Raw genomic sequence first — 17,339 nt, forward strand, 5'->3', positions numbered from 1 at the left:
CAGAAAGACGGGAATCTTTTGTTGGAATTCAAATAAGTCGGAATACCTATATGTCTGTATTTCTGTCTCATTATAACAGATTACAGCACTTTGAATAAAGATACATTTAAGTTAGTTGTCTTCCACTAAGCAACTAGTTAGAGGAAGATCTAATTCATCAAATCCATCCAAGAGTACTTCAAAAATTTTGTGCCCACAAAGAAATTTGGACGCGGCTATCCTCCCTACAAATTGTAGCATTGACTAAGTTTCAAAAAAATGAAAACACAATGAAATTTTTTGAAATTTAAATTTGCAGCGTTTGATTTTCATGATCTGTATATTTTGTGATTGAAAAACAACAAAATTTTTGAGAACACCAAGAAATTTACACCTTGATAGATGACTTCTCTATCACATAATGTCGTCCCAACCAACCAAACTGCAACCCTTGGACTCTCTCAACCATTTTTAAATTAAAAAACACTTACGTTTCTAATTTAACTTTGATGTTAGCATCACCAGTAATCTCTACATGAACACAGCCCATCCTTAAAATGATGAAACCGGTTGGAATCTCTCAAGATAATTTCTCTACCGACGATTTTGGAAATGAACCTGGTTGCGGTGTGTCACCACAGACACGAAGGTTCTTCATGATTCTGATAGATGTCCCCGAAGGTGTGCTGATAATCCCAAAGGCAATTGCAAGCTTCTCACTATGGTGGCAAAGAGAATAGTGTTTCTTCTCTTCTTCAACATCATGCAAAACAAAGTTCATATCAGGCGAATACCCCACTTGCTTTATTTTACTCATTAACTCATCCAACTTCGCATAGATATTTGTTGTTTGTGGATGTGATCTATCTTGGGTAACAAATGAATGTATCCTGTTCTTGACTTCAATCCAGCTGCGTCCCGGCTCCTTCTTTAAATCCCTGTCTTTCATCAGTTTTATAACTTTTGCCCTATCATCATATCTCCCGGCAGAAGCATAAATGTTGGATAGCAGCACATAGCTTGCTGAATCTCGAGGTTCCATTTCAAGGAGATGCTCTGCTGCCCGTTCTCCCATCTCAATGTTGCCATGAATTCGGCATGCACCAAGCAAGGTCCTCCACATTAGGGCACAAGGAGGAAATGGCATTTTGTGGATTAACTCCTCTGCCTCCTCTAGGCGTCCAGCCCTACCAAGGAGATCAACCATGCATGCATAGTGCTCTACCGTTGGTGTGATACTATGCTCATATCTCATTGAATTGAAGTAGTATCGACCTTCATCTAGAAAACCCACATGGCTACATGCAGAGAGAACACCAATGAAGGTAATTTGGTCAGGCTTTATGCCTCGACTCTGCATTTCCTCAAAAAGGCCAAGGGCCTCCATGCCATACCCATGCTGAGCATACCGTGCAATTATAGCATTCCATGTGATCACGTTTTTGTTAGCCATTTTATCAAAAACCATTCGTGAATCCTCAATTTTCCCACATTTAGCAAACATGGTAAGAAGTGTATTCCCTACTGATACTTCCGAGTAAAATCCAGTTTTAATTATGCATGCACAAACCTGCTTGCCCTGTTCGAGGGCTGCTAGACTTGCACACGAACTTAGAACACTGATGAAAGTATACACATTGGGTTTCATACCTAATCTCTGCATTTGGCACAGGAATTTCAGCGCATCCTCACCATACCCATTCTGTTCGTACCCTGTAATCATTGTGTTCCATGAGATCAAATCTCGAGAACTCAATGTTTGAAACATTTTTTGGGCAGCCTCTATGCTTCGACATTTTGCATACATGGTAATAATAGCATTGCTAGCGGGGATGTTCGAGGCACACCCAACTTTTATTATGCTGGCGTGGACAAGTGCACCCCATTCCAGAGCTTCTAGGTTGGCACATGCTCCAAGGACACATGTAAAGGTAATGTGATCAAGTTCCATGCCCGTCTGTAGCATTAGTTGAAACAGCTTAAGAGCTTCCACATCATTTCCAGTCTGCCAGTATCCTGCTATCATTGCATTCCATGAGATTCTGTCTCTATTCTGCATTCTGTCAAACACTTTTCTTGCACTCTCTATGCTTCCAGCTTTTCCATACATGGTAACGAGAGCATTTTCACCATAAATCCCTGGCTCAACAATAACCTTCACCATATAAGCATGCATCTCTTTTCCGTGCTTTAGAGTTTCCAGACTACCACATGCAGTGAGAACAGAGGCTAAAGTGACCTCATCTACCACCGTGCCTGCCTCTAGCATTTGGACAAAGAGTTCCAAGGCCTCTTTAACATAATCATTTTGTGCATATGTTGCGATCATTGCAGTCCATGCAACCTTGTCTCGTTCAGGCATCTTGTCAAACATAGCGCGAGCGTCAGCTAGGCTTCCACACTTCGAATACATTGTGACAAGCAAATTCAGCACAAACGTATGTAATTCAAATCCTTTCTTAATGACGTGGGCATGGATTTGCTTGCCTTCTTGCAGAGCTCCAGCACTAGCACAAATAGTGAGAATACTAACAAAGGAGATATGAGTTGGCGTTATATTCTCATGCTGCATTACACAAAACAGATGTAAAGCTTCCTTTTCAAAGCCATGCTGGGCATAAGCAACAATCATTATGTTCCAAGATGCAGAATCTCGTTTGTTCATTTCCTCAAATACTTGGCGTGCATTCTCAATTCTCATACACTTGGCATACAAGATAACAAGGCCGTTGCCTACAGAGACATCCAATTCCATCCCAGTTTTTACAGCCAGGGCATGAACCGTCTCCCCCATTCTAAAAGCCATCTGGTGTAAACAAGCCCGCAGGACTGCAGTGAAAGTGAACAAACCTGGCTTTATTCCTGTGCATAGCATTCGAGAGAAAAGCTTCAACGCATCTTCATTGCAATCATTCTGACCATACCCTGCAATCATGGAAGTCCAGGAAACGAGATCTCTTTCAGGCATTTGGTCGAACACTTGGCGTGCAGAGATTAGATTCCCGCATTTGCTGTACATGTTGATCAGACCATTTTCTATATAAATATCCGTTTTCTCTCCTGAACCAATAATATGGGCATGAAGGAGTTTGGCATTTGCCACCGATTTCAGTTTCGCACATTCTTGTAACAGATTGCTGTAGGTTCTGCAACCAAGCCGAATCTCCCGTTGGTTCAATTCATAAAGAATATGAAGGGCTTCTGTCAACTTCCCCTGTTTGCATAATGTAATAATATCCTCGGTGGTATTCGAAAAACTAACATCGTCTCTGTGAATCTGTGGCTGAGCAACAGATAACATTGAAGCATGCATTACAATATTCAGGCGAGAAGTATTGGGTGGGTTCAATCGTCCAAACCCAGGGATGGTAGCACTGAGAATACGGAAGTTTGTGCAGCATTTGAGAATTTGGCATGATACTCCGGTCATTTGCTGTAACAAAAGAAAACTGAACTGGTTGGTCAGTTTTCACCTTCATTCTTAGGAGGATTCGATTGATATAATAGTCGAAAAGAAGGAAGGAAGAGTGTGCAGGGTTTAGCTGGTTGGAAGGCCGTTAGCTTCTTCGACAGCAAGAAAATGTAAATGCTCTGTTTTGTTTATAGTTGTAACAATCAGCAGCTACTCGTATCCATCCGATACACTGGCATTCCCCACATTCATCTTGTATTTGGTTTATGTGGTCTTTCCAATGAGAACTTTCATGAATAATTTAAACTTTAATATCATCTTATATTTGGCAGTTTTTTAGATATCAGATTCCCACAATATATTTGAATATTACATATATAAAAAATCGTTCTTTTTTATTATGTATGTGTTTTTATCAATAACATTTCGAATCACATTAAATAATCTATCATCATAATAATAATAAATATACACCATTTTTTAAGATTATGAATAATACATGTTTAATATTTATATATAATTTTAGTCATTTATTTATTTAAATTAAATTTTCATTTTTAAATTGTAAAAGTATTTTAATGTTACATTAATTCATTTATTTTCAAAAAATTATGTACAACAATAATATATCTTTTTTTTAAATTAGAAGAATGATTTCAATAAAGATGTCCGGGTTTACTCCATAGCGCAACGATGAGTTGCAAGCCTCTGTTAAGACAGGTCTCGTATTCAATTCCTTGATTTATTTATTTGTGTACGTGAACAGTCTTGTCCTACCCTACGTACGTGATGAAGCAATTGTTGTTTGCAACATGGAGATCGGTGTGTTCTCTGCCTGTTGTCATTGTTGTTCCTCCCAATGTTCGTGCCACCATTATACTTGCTCCACTATTCCGTCGCGGTTATCATCATGATTTGTCCTGCAACCTATCACATGCCTTGTGGGTGGTTTGGTCATGGTCCTCAACACACAATTGGTTTGATAAGGAGATTGGGATATATAAGGAGTTAGGGAGGTATAAGGAGATGGAGTGATTAGGGGGTTGACGGACTATGATTGATCGCTTGATAGGTGTGAATCTTGAGCTAGATATTCCAGAGGAATTGTTGTGGGCTTGATCTAATTCAAGAGGTGTTCATGTTTGGCCATAATAATAATAATGATTGAATGAAAGAATTACCTTGGGATGGAGTCACCAGATGTGACTCTACTGGTCAAAAGCTATTATTGGTATTAAAAGAACATGTCTTTTTTAAAAGATGAGAGCCTACGACACAATGTAAATTGTGAGCCTCTCATTTGAGAGGTCTTGGTTTCAAGTCTACTCGAGTTTAATGCATAATAATAATAATTAGTCTCAACAAATATAATAAAATAATAATAAATGTAGGCTTCAACCCATTACTTATCCAAAAAATAAGATGTCTTTTTTAAAAATTCTAAATTTACATCATATTTCATGTGTTATTGATGTTTCATTATTTTTCATAAATTCACCTTCCAAGTTACATTCAAGGAATTTTTCTAAAATTCTTACATTTCTAGAAAGTTTACTAGATTTATAAAATTCTTATATATGTATGAGTGGTTTTCTCTAGAACCTCAACTCACTAGATTTCTATCAAAATTGATTTGCCAACAGAGCAATCCAAATTCTAAATATTCAAAAATATCTTCATGTACATCTCTAATTAAGTTAACCTAGAGATATATAGTTGGCATTATGATACATTTTTGTCATTAGTTACAACACTTATTGGATTCTGAATGCTTACCGAGCTCTCACCGGAAGCCAAGCTTTACCTAGTTCTCAGTGTTTACCGAGTAATCAAGGTGAACAAAGAAGTCAGTGTTTACCGAGTAATCAAGGTGAACAAAGAAGTCAGTGTTTACCGAGTAATCAAGGTGAACAAAGAAGTCAATGTTTACCGAGTGATCAAGGTGAACAAAGCAACCAGTGTTTACCGAGTGTTCAAGGTAAAGAAAGGAATCAGTTTTGACTGAGTAAAGATGTACTAAGATGTAACCGAGAACTTCATGATAACCGAGCTCCTGAGGTTATCAAGGAAATTAATTTTTACCGAGCTCAGACGGATATCAAGGAAACTAACTATCACCGAGTCACAAGGTTCTATCAAGTGTTTCCTTTGATCACCGAGCAACAGTTCAGATAGAAGTATTCACCGAGTGACATCTCTTCTACCGAGTCTCCAGTGGTTACCGAGTTTAGAACTACTCGAAGTGTTTAGTATGAATCGTGCCTTCACTTCTACCGAGTGCATGACGATGCCAAGTAACGCAGTGGACGCCGAGTATCAGAAGGACACCGAGTCAGTTCAGTGAACCCGAGTTTTTACCTTGGGCCGACTTTGTATAGAGATTTGCACTTGTTGTTTTGGTCGACCTTGCATGTATTGTTTAGCCGACCTTGCATGTATTGTTTATATGGATGGTATATATATGCAATGTATTGTATCATTCAAACATAGTTGTTATGGCAATGGTAATGAATGGAAATGTGAAAGTGTGAAAGTGTGAAAGTGCGAAAGAAATACATGCGTGCGAAAGTATGTGGGCTGAATTGTGAAGATATTCAGCAGGTCGAGTTTTGAAGCAGAAAAGTTTTATCTATCACATCAAGGTGAATCAGAGCATAGCGGATCTTATCAGCAATCAGTTGTAATCAGATCCACTATTTCATTCTAACAGGTGAATCAGTTTTTGTAAATCCTTTAACAAGGTAGACTTAACAGTCTTTTGTAAATCTCCTAACAGAGTGCATACTTTATTGTATGTTTGGAAATCCTCTAACAAGGTGGATCTAGCAATCCTTTGTGCTCCTAAAAGGGTAGATCACTAGAAGTGGTCATTGTAAGCCTTAACCGGCCAACTTCATACTGCAGTAACGAAGCTTGTGGGTTTCATCCCCACCCCAATTTTACTTTCTATTTGGAAGGTTTCTGGGTCACCAAATCTGTGTGTTCAAGTGTTGCAAATGATTTTGTTTCATGCTTACAGTAGGTTACTTGGATGAATGGTGAATATATCAGTATACAGTTTTATTGTTTGAAATTTTAGAAGTTACTGATTCACCCCTCCCCTCTCAGTAACTTGTCATATCTTGAATATTTCCAACAATTGGTATCAGAGCTTTAAGGTTCTCAAGATAAAAGTCTCACAGCTTGAGCAAAGATCAAAGACAATGGAGATATTCAGACTTGACAAAACTATTGAGAATGAAAAGCTAGATCTGAAAATGGCCATGGCTCAACTCAATGAAGCAAAAGAGCATCTTTCACAATCCTTGAAAAGAAGAAAAGAACTTGCAAAGCAAATGAATGACCATCAGTATGTTGAAGAAAAGATTGAAGATCTCTCACCATCAAATAGTTCAGATGAAGCTGACAAAGCAATCAAAGAACTCTTAGAAAAGAATGGATCTCTGAAGGAAGAAGTAAGAAAGCTCAAAAGGGAACAAGGAATCCAATCCATCAGGCTATGCGAAATCTTGGAGCAAAGGAACAAGGCAGCTGAAGACTTAGAGGTAAGGAATAATCAATCCTCTCAGCTTGAAAATCTTGTAACTCAATTATCTAATGCAAATGAAGAAATTATGAATCTGAGATCTGAGAATGAGAATTTGAGAAATGACTTAATTACTGAAAGACAAATCAATGCAAGCTTACAAAGTGATCTAATCTCTGAAAAACAAGTCAATGAGAGAATGGTAAAATCTCAAAAAGACATGGATCAATTGAATCTGCAAAATGAAGAAAACTTTCATAAACAAAATAGTAAAGCAGGCCTTGGATACAAGGAAGAAGGTGAATCCTCCAAACAGGGTACTCAAAAGAATCAAAAACCTACTTGCAGCCACTGTGGTAAGTTAGGTCATACATCTAACGGATGTTGGAACAATGGAAAAGGCAAATTTAATGGAAAGTGCTACAATTGCAATCAGCATGGACACAAAGCCAATGAATGCAAAAAGAAACCGAAATTTGAAGGTAAATGTCACAAATGCCAAAAGCAAGGTCATAAGGCATCACAATGCAAATCCAAATCATTTAATCCAGCTGAACAACTTGTCAAAGCAATATTTGGTTGGGACTACAACACTCGGTGCAGATGTCATTATTGTGGAGAATATGGTCATACTGGCATAAACTGTGCAAGGCATCACCTAAGAAAAAGGGATACTACTGTAAGATGTTATACATGTACAGAACTTGGTCATATATCTAAAAACTGCATGAACATAAAGAAAGTCGAGGATGAGAAGAAAATCAAAGTAGACAATATTCGGAAACAAATGAAGCAGCAATGGATTCCAAAGTCTACCGAGCCAGATAATTCAAGTGATGGAATGGTCACTCAAGAAGTGAGTGACTCTCCCATTTCCAATTAAGACTCATTAGGATCATGGTCGGTACATGACCTTACTGAGCTCAGTCGGGTGCAATAAGGCTTCTTTCACCAAGTTGCACTTACCGAGCATGGTTGGTTCTTCTCTTACCGAGTTAAGGGCGGATTAACCTATTTTCTTTTGGTCACCGAGTTGCGAAGTTTAAGCCGAGCTAGTGGATGACAGCCTGTCGATCGCAGCTACCTCCGTGCTGAACATTAATGACAAATTTTTCATCAAAAGGGCAGATTTCAACCTCATTTTTCACCGCGAATTCAAGATTTACAAAAAGAGGGCTTTCAAGCGAATTCAAGTGAGTTGAAGAGATTTTCCAGCAAAGTATTCTTACGAAATCTTCTTACTCACCGAGCAGCAATGGCTTCCGCAAGCACCAGCAGCAGCAAGGCGAAGAAAGGATCCGAAATGCTTGTGAAGGGAATGGAATGGAAGGCACCGACGTTCAAGCTTGTTCCTGCCATCGCTGAATCACTCGACCCGCATGGAGCTCAATCACAGATTCCTCCAAAGGTACTTCTAATCAATGATATTCGTACTCATTTCAAGTGTACTGTGCAAGAAATAGGGACACTAGATATGGATAGCACCCTAGCCGAGTTATGCGTGGATGGAACCCTAAAACCTGAGTTCAAACATTTGGAAACCAAAGGCTTAACCCATATCCCGCATTTGCCAAGAAGTTTCCAAGTGAAATGGGTGAGGTATATCTTGAGCCGAGTACATAATGGTCAGTTGTGGTTGGAACAACCAGTTTTGATAACCAAGAAGATGATTCACAAAATCACGGGTCTCCCAATGCTCAGCAAAGCCAAAACCACCAAAACCCTAGGACGGGATGAGTTACAGAAGAAAACCCAAGCTGAATGGGATGGCAGAGGTTTAAAACTCAACAATGTTTCAGATATAGAACTGAAATTTGGTATTTATGTTATTGCATACAAACTGTATAGTTCCAGCAGGCTGAATAGTGTACCTTGCGAGGCTGTAGATTTGGCATATAAAATTGTAAAGAAAAATATGGAGTTTGACCTAGCTGATGTGCTATTAAAACAATTCAATAAAAACATGGAAAGCATAAGGACTGCAAAGACAAACCCTTGTAAATTTGGTTCTTTGCTAGTTTGTTTATTTTTCTATGTACAGAAATTTTTTCCATCTAAAGGTACAGTTGTATGGAGGAAAGATACTCCAATTTTGTATCAAATAAATGAATTCATAGTAGATATGGGTATGAATTTTGACAAAGTAATGGACAATTATTTTGAAGATTTCAAGGAAAGGATGAACAACAGATTCAGAATACCTCCAAAACTTGTTGAAGAGTATAAGGATGATGTATGTTTCATGGTTGACTGTGACAAGGTATACATACAGGCAGTTAGACCCCAAGTTGCATGGGTGAAACCTCTTCCATATGAGGTAAATATTGATGAAATAAGGGATATCATTGAAGCACTGGTAAATGAGCCAGTAGACCCAAGGCAACGAATTTTTGGTACTTATGATGAAGCAAAGGCCAGAATTGAACTGGAAATCAAAATTCCACAGGCCATCAGCAAAGGTAAAAGGAAAATGGCCAAACTGAAAACTGAAATGAGTTCTCTTATGGTCACCGAGGGAAAAGATGAAGATAAAGAAAGTGAAGAAGAAGAAGAAGGAGAAAAAGAATCAGAAAAAGAGCAACCGGCAAAGAAGAAAGGCAAGGTAATCATTACCAAGCCCAAGAAGCAGCCTACTGCAGTATTCACTCGGAGAACGAGAAAAGGTATTCAGGAACCTGTATTGGTCAAACCTGCACCTACATTCAAGCAAAGGCTCAAATCATTGTAAGAAGGAGTTGGCATTGCAAATTTCGAGGCATTGAGATTTGAGACAAGGACTGATGCAGAGAAAATGCAAATTGAGGAACTGGTACTTAACAAAATGGGAAAATGGAAATACTCCCCAGACCAGATTGCTCCTCATATCTCTAAAGAACTACTGGAGAGAGTACAGCCAAGATGGGAGTTAGCCACCAAGACGGTAAAAGATATATATGAGCAATCCCTGAAGAATCTTCAGCCTAGTCTCACTGGAGCAGAGGTAAAATCTGAATTGAAAACCTATGAAGGTAAAATGATGATCAGATTCCACACTTGTTTGGTTTTGATCAAAGATATAGAGCATGTTGTAAATGATGCTACAAACATGTGGAAAAACATCTATCATCTACATAAGCCCAGTGTAGACCCAATAGAAATAAAGGATGATGACAGCGGCAGCAGCAGTGATGAATCAGATAGCACTCCATCCATCACAGTTACACCAGGAGAGTTGCATGCAATGATGGAAGAAAAAGAGGAAGAAGACAAAGAGGAAGAAGCTGAAGAGGAAGATAAGGAGGATGATACGGTAAAAATTGCAGCAGCAGTTATTGCATCCCTTCCTCACTCCCCAGAAAAACCTGTGACATCATCAAGGTTGGAGTCAGCTTCAGCAGGTTCATCTACACCAGATTTACCATCTACACCTGCCATATCTCAGCTCCAGGTATCATCAGTAGAAGTGACTACCACTTCATCTACCGAGCTGCATCCCTCTTCGACTACCGAGCTACACCCCTTTTCATCTACCGAGTTAGCCTCCTCGACTCCATCATCATCAGTTGGTATTGCTGTAAGTTCTCAAATTTTGACAACTCAAATTTGTTCTACAATTTTTTCGCCATCTACTTCAGGCACAGTGAGCTCAGATACTATATTACCGAGTGTATCACCATTTTTGGCCAGCACTCAAATTTTTGACCCTGTACATACTTCTATTGGCACTCAAACCTCAAACATCCCAGTTTTTACTGCTAGTCCTTCTATCTCTACTGTTGTGTCTATTCCAAAGGTCAAACCAGTCATCTCAGAAGTCAAACAAAAGCAACCATTAAGACTTATGATCACTGGAAAGGAAATTCCTGAAGACATTGACTTGGACACAGAGATAGTAATTCCAAAGATTGACTTTGATAATGCTACCATTGAAGAAATGAGGTATGCTAGTCAACTTATTGAGAAAAAAGCTACTCAGATGCAGTTAAGATCAGAAAGGGATAAGGAATATAGGATAATTGAGGAAGCCTGGAACATAATTACTGAGGCTATAGGTGTTGATGTTGATACTTCTCAACACATTTTGATTCAACTGGAAGAGGCAGTTAATAAATTCAATGAAGATGCCTCCGGACAAGAAAAGCTAATTGAGCATGCAGAAAAGAATTTGATAATAAGGTATTAGGGCACATTGCCCAGAACATTGCAATAAATCAGGTTGCATTAACTTCAGTTTTGGCAGATATGGAAAATTGTTTTAATAATGTAACATCTCTTTTTGCTAAACTTTGTGATGTTACCGAATACACTAAAGGAATAAGAGAGAAACTAAATAAAATTGATGAAGATCTGAAGGTAAGCGCACAGAACTTGAAGCTTGACCCCAGTTCAAGCTCATCTCATCACCTCAGAATCAAATTTTTGTCAGAGAAGCAGGCAGAGCTATTGAGGGAAGAGGCAAGGATCTGATCTACATTGATAGATATCCAAAACATGATCCTTCCCATCATGGATTCAATACAGAAGCATATTGCACATTCAAAGACATTAATCCATGATAATAACTTCTCCATTGCAGATCATGTGATTGAACTTTCGGCTGAAGTTCAAATAGCTCTTTCCACCTTCAAAATTTTGCAAGAGAATTGGGATAAGACTCTCTAGCTTATTCTCCAGGTACATTCAGAGTTCATCTCTCATTTTGGTGTTTCTATATAAGTATATATATTCTTTATTCTTTGGCATTATTGTCAAAAAGGGGGAGATTATTGTTGGATATGTATACTATGGGTGAATAAGTGTTTTCAGAAAAATTGTACAAAGGAAGAGATATACAGCTCATGTAAATAATGTATGTACATTCTATGGGGGAGTTGTATATAACAAAGCTATTCTATGGGGGAGTTGTATATAACGAAGCTATGTATATTCAGAATCAGTCATCAGCATGTCAGATAAATTTTGTCTCATAAGTGTTTTTGTCACTAATGCCAAAGGGGGAGATTGTTGGCATTATGATACATTTTTGTCATTAGTTACAACACTTATTGGATTCTGAATGCTTACCGAGCTCTCACCGGAAGCCAAGCTTTACCTAGTTCTCAGTGTTTACCGAGTAATCAAGGTGAACAAAGAAGTCAGTGTTTACCGAGTAATCAAGGTGAACAAAGAAGTCAGTGTTTACCGAGTAATCAAGGTGAACAAAGAAGTCAGTGTTTACCGAGTGATCAAGGTGAACAAAGCAACCAGTGTTTACCGAGTGTTCAAGGTAAAGAAAGGAATCAGTTTTGATCGAGTAAAGATGTACTAAGATGTAATCGAGAACTTCATGATAACCGAGCTCCTGAGGTTATCAAGGAAATTAATTTTTACCGAGCTCAGACGGATATCAAGGAAACTAACTATCACCGAGTCACAAGGTTCTATCAAGTGTTTCCTTTGATCACCGAGCAATAGTTCAGATAGAAGTATTCACCGAGTGACATCTCTTCTACCGAGTCTCCAGTGGTTACCGAGTTCAGAACTACTCGAAGTGTTTAGTATGAACCGTGCCTTCACTTCTACCGAGTGCATGACGATGCCGAGTAACACAGTGGACGCCGAGTATCAGAAGGACACCGAGTCAGTTCAGTGAACCCGAGTTTTTACCTTGGGCCGACTTTGTATAGAGATTTGCACTTGTTGTTTTGGCCGACCTTGCATGTATTGTTTAGCCAACCTTGCATGTATTGTTTATATGGATGGTATATATATGCAATGTATTGTATCATTCAAACATAGTTGTTATGGCAATGGTAATGAATGGAAATGTGAAAGTGTGAAAGTGTGAAAGTGCGAAAGAAATACATGCGTGCGAAAGTATGTGGGTTGAATTGTGAAGATATTCAGCAGGTCGAGTTTTGAAGTAGAAAAGTTTTATCTATCACATCAAGGTGAATCAGAGCATAGCGGATCTTATTAGCAATCAGTTGTAATCAGATCCACTGTTTCATTCTAACAGGTGAATCAGTTTTTGTAAATCCTTTAACAAGGTAGACTTAACAGTCTTTTGTAAATCTCCTAACAGAGTGCATACTTTATTGTATGTTTGGAAATCCTCTAACAAGGTGGATCTAGCAATCCTTTGTGCTCCTAACAGGGCAGATCACCAGAAGTGGTCATTGTAAGCCTTAACCGGCCAACTTCATACTGCAGTAACGAAGCTTGTGGGTTTCATCCCCACCCCAGTTTTACTTTCTATTTGGAAGGTTTCTGAGTCACCAAATCTGTGTGTTCAAGTGTTGCAAATGATTTTGTTTCATGCTTACAGTAGGTTACTTGGATGAATGGTGAATATATCAGTATACAGTTTTATTGTTTGAAATTTTAGAAGTTACTGATTCACCCCTCCCCTCTCAGTAACTTGTCATATCTTGAATATTTCCAACATATATATGTCTAGTTAGGACTATACTTCTACTAAAATCAAATTGCCTTCAAAGTTTGAGTAACTTCTCATAACAAATCATAATTGCTAAGGATTTGTCTATTGGAAAAATTATCTTCATTTTCCCATGATGGAAGGGATGTACATAAGCAAGACAACCCAAAAAGAGACAATATAAGCATAAATTTACTAATTGGTTTACACATTTAATACAACCTCAAGAAACATAGACTTCATACATAAGCAAGTTACAACATATGTAATCAACGTTGCAGTCATCTCACTTGAAATTTATTCATCTATACATGGATCTCTTGGAAGAATTGTTGTACATGAATTCCAAGACCCAAAATATTATTTTAAACACTATCATTTCTACTTTAAAGGTGGTCATACTCAAATTAAAGTCAATATTGCTTGAAAGTAGTGATTCTATAAGTGTACAATAAATAAACTTATTGTTAGATGAGTCAAAATGTCTCTCCTATCACATTAATAGCAAGTCACTATAGTTATCTCCCAAGTCCTCAAAGAAATTTAAACCAGATACAAAAGAAATTACAGAAAGGCAATATTTAATAATAAACTAGTGGATCTACACACAAACCTTATACTTGAAGAGTATGACAAAGGAAATGAAGCAAAAAGAAAAAGAATAGTTAGTACCTATGATTGCATTTTGCTTAAAGGATCTTGCTAGCCATGTATAATTGCCTCTTGGATGTAAAATTGTATTAGCAAGCAAGACGAAGTTGGATACATTGATATCTTGAAAGTAAAAGTCTCAAAGTAAATCTATGTTATTTTGAAATTCAAAACCACATCAAATTAAGGTCCATATGTTCTTTGTATCTTAAAGTTTAAGAAACTCCCTAATGGAAACACAAACTCTTTATTTAAAAACTTACTAGATGAGATAAATGAATGAATATATCATGTTGATGTATTGGATTATTCAATATAGATCTTAATCCTCTTTTTATCTTGGTTTTCCCTTGTCTCATATCAAGGATTACAATCATTACGTATCTCACATATATAGTAATATAAAAATTTGAAGGTCTTGCAAAGAAAAATCAAGTTCTAATAATCCTTAACCAATTACCAAACTTATTGGGTCCATGAATTCCATCATATGGCCTCACTATCAATGTTGACCTCTATGTTTAAGAGGGAACACAAAATAGAAGAATTGAGTACACATGCCCTCAAATTCCTAAGTATTATTTCTCTACTCGAGTCTCTCACTATTTTTGTCAAAAGACATTTTAAGAGCTCAAAAAGATAATTCAAACATTGACCCAATTTGTAGCAATGTACACAAAACTATTTTCAAAAAATAAAAATTAGTTGACTTTTTTTCTCCCTTGCCTCCAAGATCCATGATTCAAAAAAAATGAATACCTATGTCATACAAGGATATGTCACCTATGTTGGTACATCCATTCCTATATGGGGACAATATGGAGACATGGGGATGACTTACAAATGCACCCTAACATTATAGTTACCTATAGCTTTTTTTCTATCCATCATTTTGAATGTTTATTTGTGCACTCTATAGGGCCTAATTAGCTCGCATCTAAATCAATCAAGCAATATTTCTTATTAAAAAGGAATAGAGCCCAATAATTGTTGGACTCTTTGAATAAGTCTTAGTCAAGAATTTCATTCTATTGTGACACATTTCCAATGTTTAATGAAAGAGGGGCTTGTAGTAGATTACTAGCTAGAACTACCATTTTTCTTCATCATAAAGGTTTGGGTGACCTTGACATCTTTTGTACTACTCCTTTTGATTAAAAAAATATTTTACATGCATTTCTTATCCTTCAATTGTGTGTGTGTGTGTGTGTGTGTGTGTGTGTGTGTGTGTGTGTGTGTGTGTGTGTGTGTGTGTGTGTGTGTGTGTGTGTGTGTGTGTGTGTGTGTGTGTTTTAAAATTGCATTAGTGTGTTGAATACTTTGTTTCAATAGATTTCATTATTAATTGCATTAATTAGAGTATTTTTTTATTTTATTAAATTTGAAAGCCAAAACTTTATAAATAGAAATGAATTTCTACCTTGAAAAAAACTAAGATATCTTATCATTTTGGAGCTCTTTCTACAATATTTTCATGTCTTCAAAGAGTGTTTAGCACAAATGAATTTGGTATCTTAGATGAATCCCTTGATGACTTCATCTCTATTGAGTTATCATTTATGTCTTCTAAACCAATCATTTGCCAAAGATAGATCATCATGATAGATGTGATTGGTTATAAGAACGAAATTTAGAAACCTAAGATTTTGTGCATCTCTTTCGTAATTCTCTGCAACCCCAAAACAAACTAGATATTGTTGTTAAAGATAGTAAGAATCCAACTAGACCTCCCAACTCAGTGTTATGCTTCACGAAGAAAATCACCCAAAGAAAGAAGCAATAGCATAGTTATCATGTAGATGCTCACATAGAAACATAAGAAACACTAAGAAACCCAATCTTATGCAATGTGTTCCTACTCTTCTTATTTCTCAACTCTTTCTTCCTTCACCATCTCATCTTGCCCAATATCTTGCAAATGATTATAATTTTTTTGAAAAAATCATGCAACTCTGGCTAACGTATCTCCCTTAAAGTTAATTTAAACTTAAATCCTATGTACCATGGGATTCTCTAAGAATATTTGTATAAGATAGGGATTCCTTCTTAACTGAGATCTATTGACATTGCAACCTTTTTTGAGTGTATACATAAAACAATATTGGATATTTTCCTTTCCCAATGTGATTTAGCCTCATCTAGTGAGTATCATAATTCCCTTAAGGGCTACTTCTACCTCTTTCCCTATAGGTTTGAAAACATAGACTCCAATTGTGTTTCCTAGGCCTACAAGGTCTTTCTCTCTTGGGTTGGAACTCATGCACATGTCATTGAATTATATTCTATCTTTTTTTTAGTGATACTTCAATGGTGGTTGGGTCCTATGTTCCCCTTCATTTGGTTGTTTTTGATCAAATTGATTCTAGGGTTTTTATGCTTGTAGGTTTTTTAAGGTGTACTTGTGTTATGGTTTGGAACTAGTGTTACTCTCTTCTAGAAGACATGTTCCTAGGTTTTCTAATATTGTGAATGTTAGCTCCCCACAAGCTTCATTTTTCTACAAATGTTAGAAAATTTGTCCATTTTTTCAAATTTATTGATTTTCTTCATCCCAAGGGAAAATATCAACATCTTTATTATTCCAATTCCTCCCCTATTTTGGTTTATGTCCATGGTGTGGTGTATAATGTAAACTTCTACCATTGTTGTGGGTTATTGTGTAGATTTAATGGGTTTTGGACTTCTCTACTAGATATTCATCAATGGATGGTGGATTCTTGGAAGTCATTGGTTTCTAGGAAGATGGAGGTCTTCTTTTGTGCAAAGGGTTATTTATTTGTTTGTTTCATCTAATGACCAATATTTATATTTGAGAAAGCCTTGATGACCAAGATTTTTCATTGAGAGAGTTGTGCACTTAGGAAATTTACTCTCTTTCAATCAATGCCTATATATCTTCAAATATCTTACTAAATCACTTTTTGTGTGTCCTGTATATGTTTTTATTCCCAATCTCCCCCTTCATTTTTTAGAGATTCTTTTTCTAAGGTCATTGCCCACTCTATCGAGATTATTTCTTGAATGTGGATGATATCACTACTTCCATGGATCTCTCTATGTTTTCACATGCATTGGTTGATATTTACATACATCCATACTTCTTCTTAGGGATGGTGTTCTCATTGACTCAATCATTAGATTATGACGGTATCCTCTTATATTGTCATCAATACTTCTCTACTAGCTACTTAGACACATATTGTTCTCTCTCTCATCATAAGGGCATTACCACTTTGTGGATGGATGTTAATGGTGACCACTTGAATTTCCTTACTTCCAATTATTCCTTTAATGACTCTTCACATGTTTATGACAAGAAGAATTTTTTTCCTCCTACTGTTAAGATGGCCTCCACTGACCCTATGGATCCTATA

General features: G+C 37.1%; 1 pseudogene; it reads right to left on the reverse strand.

The window, feature by feature from the left end:
* Positions 1 to 259: 259 nt before the first annotated feature.
* Positions 260 to 3,659, reverse strand: LOC149572237 (pentatricopeptide repeat-containing protein At1g11290, chloroplastic pseudogene; annotated as a pseudogene).
* Positions 3,660 to 17,339: the final 13,680 nt, after the last annotated feature.

Source organism: Cupressus sempervirens, chromosome 2 (assembly GCF_028749045.1).
Source record: "Cupressus sempervirens isolate cs-2001-9-10 chromosome 2, ASM2874904v1, whole genome shotgun sequence".
NCBI classification, from domain to species: domain Eukaryota; kingdom Viridiplantae; phylum Streptophyta; class Pinopsida; order Cupressales; family Cupressaceae; genus Cupressus; species Cupressus sempervirens.